Below are 16,275 nucleotides of genomic sequence, written 5' to 3' on the forward strand. Positions count from 1 at the left end.
TCAATGCTTGGTTTTCAAAGAAATCTAGTGACGCTGATAGGGATTAAAGAGAATCCAGAAGGTCTCCCCCAAAAGGAAAAGACACTCATCAGCAGATATCTCTCTAAGGAGATACAGTACCCTTCTGATCCAAATTTATGACCTCTCACCTAGCCTAACCAGTATTTCATACTGATGAGGAGCAATAACTCCAAAACAGCTACGGAGATGTGTTTAATTCTTTTGGAGGAGATATTCTTTTTTGGCTTTGATCTTAATCAGTGTCACCAGGTTTCTTAGAAAACCAGGCATTTATCTATAGGGATCTATCTTCCAAAAGGTGGTGCTAGAGTTAGATTCCCCTTTTCAATAATGGAGAACTTATTGGTATATCTCTTCTTCAGCAAGGCCAGTGCGGCAGCTGCTTCATTCTGGGGATCAGTAGGGTTCCCAGTGGACAGATTTCCACCAATCTTAGCAATGTGACATTACTTGGGTATCTAAACCCACGTCTAGGCCACTTTTCCATTGGCTTCTGGATAATTTATGTCCCATTAACATGGATTATATCATGGCAGATGGTAGAGAGAAAATAATAGGGAACGTTTCCTTCCTCCCTTCTGCTACAGAATGATTATTTTTTGACTTCACGAGTAGTCAGAAGAATGGATCTCACTAGCAAGATGTGAATGGACTCTTACAGTGGCGTAACTAGTAATGGCGGGGCCCCATGGCGAACTTTTGACATGGGGTCCCCCCCCTGACCGACACCGACGCCAAAGACCTCGACCGACCCCCTCCTACGCTTTCCTGCGTGCTCTATTATGCCCAATAGTGGCCCCTGCATACAGTATTATGCCCCATAGTGGCCCCTGCACTCAGTATTATGTCCCTTTTCAGACCCCAGAGTATAATAATCGGAGACCCAGGGGGAGAAAAACAAAAAAAACCCTCACTTACTCACCTATATCCTGGCTCCTACGCTGTCGGCCTCCGAAGTAGTCCATCTTCAATGGCGTTAGACGTCACATGACCCGGGACGCAGGCCGGGGTCATGAGACGTCAGACGACTAGGCCGAAGCCTGCCTGGATTGTGGAGAGGTAAGTAACAGTGTTTTTTATGTTTCTTACCTCTCCCGGGCTGCCGATCATTATACTCGGGGGTCCGAAAAGAGACGTACTTGTAGCAAAGTACTTGTAGCGTCACTTCTTGTATCAAATCTCAAAATGAGGGGAAACTTATAATAAGGGATCCATCATTAGACCCACAACTTTCTGATTTGTCGTATGACAATAATACACACAACATTTCCCACCACTAATATTGTCTGAAGTCTTAATACTTCAGTAAATTCTGATGAATCCAAGTTATTAACAAGTTATATCACCAAACATACAAACCCTAAATCCTTCTAGTAGCCCAGCATGAAATCTTAGAATACATTGCAGCTGCAGAGAGAATGACTCAGTGCTTCACATGTGGTTAATGAAGAGAACTGAATGTGCTATATATATTAAATGAGACAGTATGAAAGTGAGAAGTACATCTGTGGCGAGACAGGAGGGGGCCTGATAGTAGAGAGCAGGGCTACTAATACAATGAGAAATATGCAGGCTGAGAATACTGCCCCAAAGGGAGACAACTATAACTACTATAGTACTCCTCGCTACATACTGTACAAGGATATAACTGCAATAATACTACTCCTATGTACAAGAATATAACTACTATAATACTGCCCCCTATGTACAAGAATATAACTACTATAATACTACTCCTATGTACAAGAATATAACTACAATAATACTACTCCTATGTACAAGAATATAACTACGATAATACTACTCCTATATACAAGAATATAACTACTATAATACTGCTCCTATGTACAAGAATATAACTACTATAATACTACTCCTATGTACAAGAATATAACTACGATAATACTACTACTATATACAAGACTATAACTACTATAATACTACCCCTATGTACAAGAATATAACTACTATAATACTACTCCTATGTACAAGAATATAACTGCAATAATACTACTCCTATGTCCAAGAATATAACTCCTATAATACTGCTCATATGTACAAGAATATAACTACAATAATACTACCTCCTATGTACAAGAATATAACTACTATAATACTGCTCCTATGTACAAGAATATAACTACGATAATACTACTCCTATGCACAAGAATATAACTACTATAATACTGCTCCTATGTACAAGAATATAACTACTATAATACTACTCCTATGTACAAGAATATAACTACGATAATACTACTCCTTTATACAAGAATATAACTACTATAATACTGCTCCTATGTACAAGAATATAACTACTATAATACTGCTCCTACGTACAAGAATATAACTACTATAATACTGCTCCTATGTACAAGAATATAACTACTATAATACCGCTGATTGTTGAACATTATAACTGCTATTATACTGTTCCCTATGAACAGAAATATTACTGTTATAATATTGACCTCTAATGAAAAATATGTAGCAGAGTGTCTTTGATACCATATACAGGGAGTCTCACACACTCCAGTTATCTGACAGGAGGAGCAGATATAACGCAGTCTCCTATCAGTCTGGAGTAGAACACCTCTTGCAGGGTCAATGAAGAAGACAAGTACATTTTCCTGATTCTCAGTGACATGGAGGAATGAGATGATGCTTTCCAGTCGGGAGGGGAGGCCGTATACTGTACATGACATATCCTGCCAGATACACAGTCTATACGGCTGGACGGATTGCGTCTCCTTATCAGTGGTGGAAATTATTATGATTATTAAGAATAATGATGTAAAGCGATAATGACAATTATTACAGATCTGGATAGCTGCACTAATGAAGTTGGACTCTGTGTTATCTGCTCAGTATGTCCTGTGTAATGTAAGGAGCGGGAGGGACGAGGATTAGAAAAGCAAGACTAGTGCGGGGATAAGCGGCTTGGCTCTTAACCCGATGATGACTTAGGACTAATGTACTGAGATGTATCACAGCTTCATACAACCTCCCAGTCATACAGATCCCTAATACCGCCCTCTAATAGAAGACTATTTGGGCCCTTACTGTATAGAATAGATCAGTACTCCCGAGGCGCCACATGGCGGCACACAACTCTACTGTTATGTGAGAACTATAATATTGAGCTTAAGTGGTCTGGTCTCTAATATATCTACCCAATACTGGCTGACAACAATTACTATAAACCATTAACATATACTCCAGCAAGTAGAGTGTCCACTTTAAAGGGAGTGTGTCACCAGACCCAGCATATCACCCCAGCCTGTAGATAGATAGGTTACTGTCACCAGAACCAGCATATCACCCCAGCCCTGCAGATAGATAGGTTAGTGTCACCAGACCCAGCATATCACCCCAGCCCTGCAGATAGATAGGTTACTGTCACCAGAACCAGCATATCACCCCAGCCCTGCAGATAGATAGGTTACTGTCACCAGAACCAGCATATCACCCCATCCCCACAGATAGATAGGTTACTGTCACCAGAACCAGCATATCACCCCAGCCTGTAGATAGATAGGTTAGTGTCACCAGAACCAGTATATCACCCCAGCCCTGCAGATAGATAGGTTAGTGTCACCAGAACCAGCATATCACCCCAGCCCTGCAGATAGATAGGTTACTGTCACCAGAACCAGCATATCACCCCAGCCCTGCAGATAGATAGGTTAATGTCACCAAAACCAGCATATCACCCCAGTCCTGCAGATAGATAGGTTAGTGTCACCAGATCCAGCATATCAACCCAGCTCTGCAGATAGATAGGTTACTGTCACCAGAACCAACATATCACACCAGCCCTGCAGATAGATAGGTTAATGTCACCAAAACCAGCATATCACCCCAGCCCTGCAGATAGATAGGTTAGTGTCACCAGAACCAGTATATCACCCCAGCCCTGCAGATAGATAGGTTAGTGTCACCAGAACAGCATATCACCCCAGCCCTGCAGATAGATAGGTTAGTGTCACCAGAACCAGCATATCACCCCAGTCCTGCAGATAGATAGGTTACTGTCACCAGACCCAGCATATTACCCCAGCCCTGCAGATAGATAGGTTACTGTCACCAGAACTAGCATATCATCCCAGCCCTGCAGATAGATAGGTTACTGTCACCAGAATCAACATATCACCCCAGTCCTGCAGATAGATAGGTTAGTGTCACCAGAACCAGCATATCACCCCAGCCCTGCAGATAGATAGGTTACTGTCACCAGTCCCCAGCATATCACCCCAGTCCTGCAGATAGATAGGTTAGTGTCACCAGAACCAGCATATTACCCCAGCTCTGCAGATAGATAGGTTACTGTCACCAGAACCAACATATCACCCCAGCTCTGCAGATAGATAGGTTACTGTCACCAGAACCAACATATCACCCCAGCCCTGCAGATAGATAGGTTAGTGTCACCAGAACCAGCATATCACCCCAGCCCCGCAGATAGATAGGTTACTGTCACCAGACCCAGCATATAACCCCAGTCCTGCAGATAGATAGGTTAGTGTCACCAGACCCAGCATATAACCTCAGCCCTGCAGATAGATAGGTTACTGTCACCAGAACCAGCATATCACCCCAGCCCTGCAGATAGATAGGTTAGTGTCACCAGAACCAGCATATCACCCCAGCCCTGCAGATAGATAGGTTACTGTCACCAGACCCAGCATATCACCCCAGCCCTGCAGATAGATAGGTTAGTGTCACCAGAACCAGCATATCACCCCAGCCCTGCAGATAGATAGGTTATAGTCACCAGAACTAGCATATCACCCCAGCCCTGCAGATAGATAGGTTAGTGTCACCAGAACCAGCATATCACCCCAGCCCCGCAGATAGATAGGTTACTGTCACCAGACCCAGCATATAACCCCAGTCCTGCAGATAGATAGGTTAGTGTCACCAGACCCAGCATATCACCCCAGCCCTGCAGATAGATAGGTTAGTGTCACCAGAACCAGCATATCACCCCAGCCCTGCAGATAGATAGGTTATAGTCACCAGAACCAGCATATCACCCCAGCCCTGCAGATAGATAGGTTAGTGTCACCAGAACCAGCATATCACCCCAGCCCTGCAGATAGATAGGATAGTGTCACCAGAACCAGCATATCACCCCAGCCCCGCAGATAGATAGGTTACTGTCACCAGAACCAACATATCACCCCAGCCCTGCAGATAGATAGGTTAATGTCACCAGACCCAGCATATCACCCCAGCCCTGCAGATAGATAGGTTAGTGTCACCAGAACCAGTATATCACCCCAGCCCTGCAGATAGATAGGTTAGTGTCACCAGAACCAGCATATCACCCCAGCCCTGCAGATAGATAGGTTAGTGTCACCAGAACCAGCATATCACCCCAGTCCTGCAGATAGATAGGTTACTGTCACCAGACCCAGCATATTACCCCAGCCCTGCAGATAGATAGGTTACTGTCACCAGAACCAGCATATCATCCCAGCCCTGCAGATAGATAGGTTACTGTCACCAGAATCAACATATCACCCCAGTCCTGCAGATAGATAGGTTAGTGTCACCAGATCCAGCATATCAACCCAGCTCTGCAGATAGATAGGTTACTGTCACCAGAACCAACATATCACACCAGCCCTGCAGATAGATAGGTTAATGTCACCAAAACCAGCATATCACCCCAGCCCTGCAGATAGATAGGTTAGTGTCACCAGAACCAGTATATCACCCCAGCCCTGCAGATAGATAGGTTAGTGTCACCAGAACAGCATATCACCCCAGCCCTGCAGATAGATAGGTTAGTGTCACCAGAACCAGCATATCACCCCAGTCCTGCAGATAGATAGGTTACTGTCACCAGACCCAGCATATTACCCCAGCCCTGCAGATAGATAGGTTACTGTCACCAGAACTAGCATATCATCCCAGCCCTGCAGATAGATAGGTTACTGTCACCAGAATCAACATATCACCCCAGTCCTGCAGATAGATAGGTTAGTGTCACCAGAACCAGCATATCACCCCAGCCCTGCAGATAGATAGGTTACTGTCACCAGTCCCCAGCATATCACCCCAGTCCTGCAGATAGATAGGTTAGTGTCACCAGAACCAGCATATTACCCCAGCTCTGCAGATAGATAGGTTACTGTCACCAGAACCAACATATCACCCCAGCTCTGCAGATAGATAGGTTACTGTCACCAGAACCAACATATCACCCCAGCCCTGCAGATAGATAGGTTAGTGTCACCAGAACCAGCATATCACCCCAGCCCCGCAGATAGATAGGTTACTGTCACCAGACCCAGCATATAACCCCAGTCCTGCAGATAGATAGGTTAGTGTCACCAGACCCAGCATATAACCTCAGCCCTGCAGATAGATAGGTTACTGTCACCAGAACCAGGATATCACCCCAGCCCTGCAGATAGATAGGTTAGTGTCACCAGAACCAGCATATCACCCCAGCCCTGCAGATAGATAGGTTACTGTCACCAGACCCAGCATATCACCCCAGCCCTGCAGATAGATAGGTTAGTGTCACCAGAACCAGCATATCACCCCAGCCCTGCAGATAGATAGGTTATAGTCACCAGAACTAGCATATCACCCCAGCCCTGCAGATAGATAGGTTAGTGTCACCAGAACCAGCATATCACCCCAGCCCCGCAGATAGATAGGTTACTGTCACCAGACCCAGCATATAACCCCAGTCCTGCAGATAGATAGGTTAGTGTCACCAGAACCAGCATATCACCCCAGCCCTGCAGATAGATAGGTTATAGTCACCAGAACCAGCATATCACCCCAGCCCTGCAGATAGATAGGTTAGTGTCACCAGAACCAGCATATCACCCCAGCCCTGCAGATAGATAGGATAGTGTCACCAGAACCAGCATATCACCCCAGCCCCGCAGATAGATAGGTTACTGTCACCAGAACCAACATATCACCCCAGCCCTGCAGATAGATAGGTTAATGTCACCAGACCCAGCATATCACCCCAGCCCTGCAGATAGATAGGTTAGTGTCACCAGAACCAGTATATCACCCCAGCCCTGCAGATAGATAGGTTAGTGTCACCAGAACCAGCATATCACCCCAGCCCTGCAGATAGATAGGTTAGTGTCACCAGAACCAGCATATCACCCCAGTCCTGCAGATAGATAGGTTACTGTCACCAGACCCAGCATATTACCCCAGCCCTGCAGATAGATAGGTTACTGTCACCAGAACCAGCATATCATCCCAGCCCTGCAGATAGATAGGTTACTGTCACCAGAATCAACATATCACCCCAGTCCTGCAGATAGATAGGTTAGTGTCACCAGAACCAGAATATCACCCCAGCCCCGCAGATAGATAGGTTACTGTCACCAGACCCAGCATATAACCCCAGCCCTGCAGATAGATAGGTTACTGTCACCAGAACCAGCATATCACCCCAGCCCTGCAGATAGATAGGTTAGTGTCACCAGAACCAGCATATCACCCCAGCCCTGCAGATAGATAGGTTACTGTCACCAGACCCAGCATATCACCCCAGCCCTGCAGATAGATAGGTTAGTGTCACCAGAACCAGCATATCACCCCAGCCCTGCAGATAGATAGGTTATAGTCACCAGAACCAGCATATCACCCCAGCCCTGCAGATAGATAGGTTAGTGTCACCAGAACCAGCATATCACCCCAGCCCCGCAGATAGATAGGTTACTGTCACCAGACCCAGCATATAACCCCAGTCCTGCAGATAGATAGGTTAGTGTCACCAGACCCAGCATATCACCCCAGCCCTGCAGATAGATAGGTTAGTGTCACCAGAACCAGCATATCACCCCAGCCCTGCAGATAGATAGGTTATAGTCACCAGAACCAGCATATCACCCCAGCCCTGCAGATAGATAGGTTAGTGTCACCAGAACCAGCATATCCCCCCAGCCCCGCAGATAGATAGGTTACTGTCACCAGACCCAGCATATAACCCCAGTCCTGCTGATAGATAGGTTACTGTCACCAGACCCAGCATATCACCCCAGCCCTGCAGATAGATAGGTTATAGTCACCAGAACCAGCATATCACCCCAGCCCTGCAGATAGATATTTTAGATATTGGTGTAGGTTCTGCTTTGAGATCTATTTCAGATCTGACATATGTGAACAGGACCTTATAATGCAAAATCTTTCCAGGTAATTTCATATAAGAATAAATTGTTGCACGCTATTCTCTTCCGGAACCTGCTGATGGCTCGCTTAAAGAGCCTCGGGCCAATTGTTCTGAATATCGTTGGGGTCTCTGAGGTCGGCCCTTGCACTCATCAGAACCTTATAGTATATCATAGTATTACACCATAACATTCAGAGATGGGAAAACCAATTTACGGGGTTAACCTGATGCAGTGACCCAGGTGGCCACCAGGTGTCCCTTGTGTTGAGGACACGACCAGCAGACGACGCACAAAGTTGTGCTCAACACATCAGAAAATCTTATAAAATCTCTGACTCAGAACAGTTTTAGATAAAAGTTGTGGGAAAAGTTACTTGAACTTTCGGGGCCGCTCCTAATAACTTTCTGAAAAGTAGAAGTGAAATTCCCAATGCAGAAGGAATTTTGATGATGGAGACCACATGGCAGCGAGCTGTTTCTTGCACATGCCCCATATAAAGCCTTGTCCTGACATAAAGCGCAGAGCGCGAGTCAAAAATGCGATCTGGAACGAGAGCAAAACAAATGTTTGTAAATACTTGGAGCGGCTACAAAGTCCGAGCGCACAATCTCTTGTGTCAAAGAATCCGCAGATAATGGAGTCAATTGCAGTATAAAAAGTGTTTTATTATCTCCGCACATACAACAAACCGTACGGGAAAGGGAATGGGGCGATATGTTACATGTGTGTTTCCCGTAAATTGTACTGCAGGACCTCTAGTATAATGAGCGACCTTGTTATTATAGTTATTGTCTATCAGAGCCCGGGGTCCCACTGGGCATAGACGGTGGCAGCTGTTTTTGCTGTGGAGCTTTTTATCCTATCCATACATTGCAGAAAAATATGCGTAGTGGAAATGCAGCGATGTCCAAAACCGTTGCGTTTTTGGAATTCGCAACATGTCACTTATACCTAAACAAAGGCAGACAGTTTCCCTATAAATGTAATGGAAGCAGAAAGTGAAAAATGCTGCCGCCGTGGTTTTTCCCACACCGCTGTTTGCTACGCGGGGCCTTAGCCCAACTGAAATGACTGGAATCCATGGCCATTTTAACCCAATCGTTGGCCCACTGCAAAAGTTCATAAGTGGGTCCCTGAAAAACTACCACTTAGATATACCGCTCATGGTACACGAATAAGCGGCGGCAGGGCCGCCGATAGGCCAGTACTACTGCTACTGGCGTCAGGGGCCCGGACAAATTTTAAAAAGGGGGGGAGGGGGCCCGGGCCCCCTGGCGCCGGCAGCAGTCATTGTATGTCCTGTTTCAACGCAGATCTGAGTTGAGCACATACGCGGCTGAAGCGAGGAGCTGACACAGGTCAGCTCCTCGCTTCGCCGCTGCCGCCTCTCTCGCTGACACTTATGCGGCTGAAGCGAGGAGCTGACCTGTGTCAGCTCCTCGCTTCGCCGCTGCCGCCTCTCTTGGTGACACATATGCGGCTGAGCCGGAACCCGGCTCAGCCGCATATGTGTCAGCGAGAGAGGCGGCAGCGGCGAAGCGAGGAGCTGACACAGGTCAGCTCCTCGCTTCAGCCGCATACGTGTCAGCGGCAGCGAGAGAGGCGGCAGCGGTGAAGCGAGGAGCTGACACAGGTCAGCTCCTCGCGGCAGCGGCGAAGCGAGGAGCTGACACAGGTCAGCTCCTCGCTTCAGCCGCATATGTGTCAGCGAGAGAGACACCCAGCGGTGAAGCGTGGAGCTGACCTGTGTCAGCTCCTTCCTTCAGCCGCATGTGTCAGCGAGAGAGACGCGCAGAGAGCGGCGAGGGAGCGGAGGAGAAGGTAAGTTTAATGTGGAGGTGGAACGTGAAACTGGGGGCAGATGAAAGAGAGGACAGCATGACACTGTGGGGACATGAATCTGGGGGCAGATGAAAGAGAGGACGGCATGACACTGGGGGCAGATGAAGGAGGGGACAGCATGACACTGTGGGGACATGAATCTGGGGGCAGAGATGGAGAGGACATGAATCTGGGGGCAGAGATGGGGGGACATGAATCTGGGGGCAGAGATGGGGGACATGAATCTGGGGGCAGAGATGGGGGACATGAATCTGGGGGCAGAGATGGGGGAAATGAATCTGGGGGCAGAGATGGGGGACATGAATCTGGGGGAAGAGATGGGGGGACATGAATCTGGGGGCAGAGATGGAGGGGGGACATGAATCTGGGGGCAGAGATGGGGGACATGAATCTGGGGGCAGAGATGGAGGGGGGACATGAAACTGGGGGCAGATGAAGGGTGTATATGAAACTGGGGGAGAGATAGAGGGGGGACATATAATTTACGGGTGACTGTAGGAGGATTATACTGTGTGCGGGCACATGAAAAATTAACGAGTGGGCGGAGTCAAAACAAAAGTGGGCGGGGCTAAATTTCCCGCAGCGCGCTAAGCGCGCCGCACATTTTGTCCCTCTTTTAGTTCTTCAAAAGTTGGGAGGTATGGAGATGGGGGGGACATGAATCTGGGGGCAGAGATGGAGGGGACATGAATCTGGGGGCAGAGATGGAGGGGACATGAATCTGGGGGCAGATGAAGGGTGTATATGAAGCTGGGGGAGAGACCGAGGGGGGACATATAATTTACGGGTGACTGTAGGAGGATTATACAGTGTGCGGGCAAATGGAAAATTAATGAGTGGGCGGAGTCAACATAACAGTGGGTGGGGCTAAATTTCCTGCGGCGCGCAAAGCAAAAATGGCGGGGGAGGGGGGGCCCAGACACTTAGGCTGTATGGGGCCCCAAAATTCCTGATGGCGGCCCTGAGCGGCGGGGTACACAGCATACTGCAGCAGATCTTTTGTGTGAAGCCTTGTCCCTAACCCCATCCAGTCCCCGTTAACCTTGTCTATTCCTATAATGCTCCAGTATGCCGTAACACAGTGATACTGCTCCTCCATGTATAGCATACATAGTGCTGATGCCCGCAGCCCAATATAATGTCCCCTAGGTGGGCCGCACAATAAATAATGACCTCTCTGTCGCTTCCAGATAGTATACTACCATCTATAAGACTGTAAGGTTCCCACAATGGGCCACAACACAGTCATATGCCCTTGCAGCAGCCCCATATAATGTAACGCCCCCAAGACACCCATTGCACAGTCAAATGCCCCTGCAGTGGCTTTATGTAATATAATGCACCCAGTGGCCATCACACAGCCGTATACCCCTGCACCATCCATGTATAATATAACGTCCCCCTCAATGGCCATCACACAGCCACATGTCCCTGTGGTGACCCCAGGCATGATAATGCCCCTAGTGGCCCATCACAGAAAGCATAAAAAAAATCCCCCATACTTACTTAGCCCCATTCCCCTGGAGCTCACGGGAGACTCCAGCTTTAGATCCACCACTGCCACTATTGTGATGGTGGTGCAATGCAAAAATAATGGGGGGGGGGGGGGGTTATTACGACTGGCATCTCCTACACAATGGGCTTCAACCTCTTAATAATTCTGGCACTTTTTGAGTCCTATGGGCCAAAACTGAAATCTACCCCAGTCTGTGACTGATATAACTCACCCCTGTTTTGTAGTATGAGTTATACTAAATCAGTCCGGCCAAGGCTTCCTAACTTGGCCCACCACGACCTCTTTCCACTTTAAAAAAAAATTTGCCCCATTTTTTGGTCCTAAAAGGCCACTTTTGTACAAGAAAACTGATATTAGTAAGGGCCCGTTCCCACGATGTAACGCGCCGCTCATTCTGATACGTAAACACGTGTCGGAATGAGCGCTTTAAAACAGAATCCCAATGGGTGCCGTCTTACGCGCGCTACACATTGAAATCAATGGGATTCCTTTTTGAAGCGCTCACTCTGACACGTTTTTACGTGTCAGAATGAGCGCCACGTTACATCGTGGGAACGGGCCCTTAGCCGGTATTAGTAATCTCCCTCCATTGGGTCCACCATGACAGTCCTGTGACGTTACTTGGGTTCTCCATGATACATTGAAAGCTCTGACTGCCCCTTTACGTTGGTGTGAATTTATGCAAGCGGGAAAGGGGAGGATTGACGTTGATGATTTTTGTGTTTTTGAATCGGAACGGGACTGTATCAAATTTTTTGACTAGTTTTTCCTCAACTTGAACGTGTTAAACTTTCTAAACCCGATTCTGCCGTCCCCTCACCACCACCATTTTTATCGTCCTCCGTCTCCCATCTATCTCCATTTATTTTCCTCCACAGCTGCAGTGTAAAGTTACCGCCGGCCTGATATTTGGTAGCTGAGCGGTTGATATTCTGTCCGCGACAGACTAGAATGTTTTTAGTAGACATCTGTGTTACGGGCGGACGGAACATGGTATGGCTGCCAATTAGACAGAAATTAGAGACCTTATCAGCCGGGCTTCATTGCACTAATCCGACATCACTAGCGCGGCCGACATCGTGCACTTAAGGAGAACAATTTTCTCATGTTTATATAACCTTTTTAGTAGGAACGTTCATAAGATGTTTACAGTGAAATCCGGAGATCTGAGCAGCCAGTAGCGCAGTGTTGAAAATATTTCACATGTTTTCTTAAAGTCTCGGCAATTACTCCGAGAAGAAAAAAAAAAAGTTGAGTTAAGTCAAAACTTAGACACACTACGAGGCTTTGATCTGGCCAAAGTTTGTTTTTTAATGTCAGCGTCATACGAAACTGTTTTCACCATGATAACATTATCTGCTAACCCGAAGTTCATATAACCAATAGGACGCGTACAAGGCTGTAATAATGAGCGGGGTGTTCCTGCCGCAGGAAGTGTCCTGTGCGCCAATTCATGTCTAGTCTGACAATGAGAAAAAATACATCAATAGAAGTCACGTTTGGTGGCTAAAATGTAATTATTACAGTAAATTAAAAAAAAAAAAAAGGCTTGTTTTTATCTTATTGCATATACTTTAATTTAATATATTAGATATTAATATTTAATTAATATTAATCAATTAATTTAATTTAATTAGTATTAATTAATTTTTAATATATTACATATATTATTTTTATGGCATGTTTTATTTTCGTAAATATATTTTTAATTTATTAAGTAAATTTTTTATTGCCTGTTCTATTTTTGCAAATTTTTTGGTATTTTTTTTTACATATATTCTTTTTTATTGCGTCTTCTATTTTTGTGCATATATTTTTTATTTTATTACATACTTTTTATTGCGTCTTCTATTTTTGTGCATATATTTTTTTATTTTATTACTTTTTTTATTGCACGTTCTATTTTTGAACAACTATTTTAATTTATTGCCTATATTATTTTCATTGCATTTTTTTTTTAATTTTTGTACATTTTTTATTCTATTATATATATATTCTTTTTTATTGTATGCTCTATTTTTGCGCATATATTTTTTGATTTTATTACATATTATTTTATTGCATGTTCCATTTTTTTTTGTACATATATTTTTAATGTATTATCTATATTTATTTTATTGCATTTTTTTATTCTATTACGTACATATTTTTTATTGCATGTTCTATTTTTGTACATACATTTTTATTTTATTGCACATATTATTTTTATTGCATTTTTTATTTTTTTTACATCTATTTTTTTTATTCAATTACATATATATATTCTTTTTTTTAATTTAGAAGATGTACATTTTTTTCTATCGGTATGTTATTGTAGGATGGGCGGAAATCCACACAAACACGGGGAGAACATACAAACTCCTTGCAGATGTTGTTCCTGGGGATTCGAACCCAGGACTCCAGCGCTGCAGTGCTAACCACTGAGCTACCATGTTGCCCCTGTATATATTCTTTTTTATGGCATATTTTATTTTTGTACATTTTTTGTATTCTTTTATTGCATGCTTTATTTTTGTACATATATATTTTTTATTTAATTACATTATTTATTATTCTTTTTTATTGCAGTATATATATTTTATTTTTTTTGTTTTATTATACGGCTTTTTTTTTGACAAGTTTAATTTTTTTTTTATATTATTGTTATTTTATATTTAACATATTCATGGCAAATCTGTTATGGACTTTCAAGCAGATTTTTCGCTAAAAATCTTCCCCAGAGAACAGGTTTTAGAAAAACGTCATCACACAGTGAGGTGAAAAAAGAAACTTCAGCGTTCCTTAAAGGTTGTGGAATTTTTGCAAAATTTTACAGGTCACATTACCCTGCACGGAGAATCTGCAGCAAATGTTATGCCAAATTTGTATGTAACACATGCAGATTTTGCAGGAAATATTTGCTAAAATGCCCCCAGGGCATGGCCAGGACCCCACAAAACTTGTGTCCTTTGCAATGTCAAAAGTGTAACATGCAGCAAAACCCCATGGACACTAAACCTCCAGATCTGCTTGTGAAGAATTTCATTGCGGATACTAAGCCGAACGTCGTTCACAGCTGGGTGCTGGATGTTTTTTTAATGGCCTTTACAAGGCTGCATTAAAATCAGCGGAAACCAAAGAATCCTTTCACCTGATTGTCCTATTTTCACCAGTTTTCACGGATCCCTCGATAGACACAAATCGGTGAAAACAGGAGGCCCTTGAATGCAAAACGGCCAAAAAATTGAACATTTTTCCCTGCTGTTTTACCCATCATTTGTGTGAATGTAGACTAAGACTAGTTACGTAGAGATACATTCACATCTATGGTGGCTTCAGAGCCGTTCCGATGACATGGATGCAATAGATTGGGAGCCACTATAGAAGGGGTAGGGAATCTTCGGCTCTCTAGCTGCTGTGAAACTACAACTCCCAGCATGCTCCATTCACTTCCATGGGAGTTCCAAGAACAGCAGAACAAGTATGCATGCTGGGAGTTGTAGTTTTGCAACAGCTGGAGAGCCGTACGTTCCCTACCCCGGCCCTATAGAGTTGAGTTTATAACACAATACACTCCGAGTGTCAACCAATTGCATTCTGCTGCAAACTCAGCTCCGCATCGGGTGCACACTCGGTCGTGTACATGGGCCTTACCATACTCTAAAATTTTTGGAGTGAGAATCCACAACAATTCCTCCAAAGTCTGACCACGGCCTAACGGGACCCTGATAGAGCCATATACAGCGTATCATTCGCCGTCTGCTCCTCATATTGTGAAATTCCACATCATTTTGCTACAAACAAGGGCCGGACTGTCCGATTATTGGACGCCTATATTAATAATCTGCCGTGAGTTTCCTATAATGTTTGAATCACCCTACAGCCGGGGGTCGTGTTACAAAAATCACTCATTCTGTGGGCAATGAAATGAGGACAAAAACTGTTTTACCAACCACAGAAGTATGTGTGAATAGAGGCGGGCGCGGGTCTGCAGCCGGGCCGCAGCACAGAGCAACGCAGCAATTACTTTCCAGCTATAAAAAAGGCCGAAGCCTTGAAAGCAGCTTTTGTTACACAAGGACTACGGGGGCAGAGAGCGACCTGACTCCTAAACCCGAGCGGCGTGACTACCATGTGAGGTCAAGGAAGGAGAAGTTATTTCTATCAGTGTTTTACAAGGTGATCAAGTATGGCGGTCACGTCAGGGCATTAAAGGGGTATTACAGGCATTAGGTCCCTATAGTACAAGCACGTGTCGTATCGTAGAGCGTCCGGTCATTAGATTCATACCAGTTTCTGGTCACATCTCTTACTGTACAGTATCGGGAGGGGTTCAGGTTAAGACTGGACCAAAAAAGATCAACTTGACAAAAATGGTAACCCAATGGCCAGCTAGCGTTGCATCAGACAGATCTGCTATGTGATATCAATGTAGGAGACAAGCCAAGTTTAGGGACTTAGTTTTCTCAATATTTGGTGTGACCTTTGCCCTTTCCCTTCCATCAGTCCTTCTCAGGACCTGCGGACAGTTTTTTGCAGAACTTGTTCCCGCCGCCATCTTGGAGAACTAAGCCCAGATCTTCTGTGGTTGTAGGCTTCCTCCAATCCGTCTCTCTCTTCGTGCCATCCCAGACAGATTGGACGATGTTGAGATCAGGGCTCTGAGGGACCATATCATCACTTCCAGGACTCCACAGGGCAAAGGTCACACCAAATATTGATGGGATTTACATTTCTATTTACTTCCTTTTATTAACC

General features: G+C 44.9%; 1 protein-coding gene and 1 non-coding gene across 2 annotated transcripts in view; both read left to right on the forward strand.

Moving 5' to 3' along the window:
* The window catches only part of C3H1orf115 (chromosome 3 C1orf115 homolog), a 280,537-nt gene that overhangs the window by 175,292 nt on the left and 88,970 nt on the right, over positions 1 to 16,275 (forward strand). The gene's annotated exons all lie outside the window — the stretch shown is intronic.
* LOC142198720 (small nucleolar RNA SNORA17) lies at positions 9,637 to 9,762 on the forward strand. The gene has a single exon (XR_012715382.1). It is a non-coding gene; the product is annotated as a small nucleolar RNA SNORA17 (small nucleolar RNA).

This window comes from Leptodactylus fuscus, chromosome 3 (assembly GCF_031893055.1).
Source record: "Leptodactylus fuscus isolate aLepFus1 chromosome 3, aLepFus1.hap2, whole genome shotgun sequence".
Classification (NCBI taxonomy): domain Eukaryota; kingdom Metazoa; phylum Chordata; class Amphibia; order Anura; family Leptodactylidae; genus Leptodactylus; species Leptodactylus fuscus.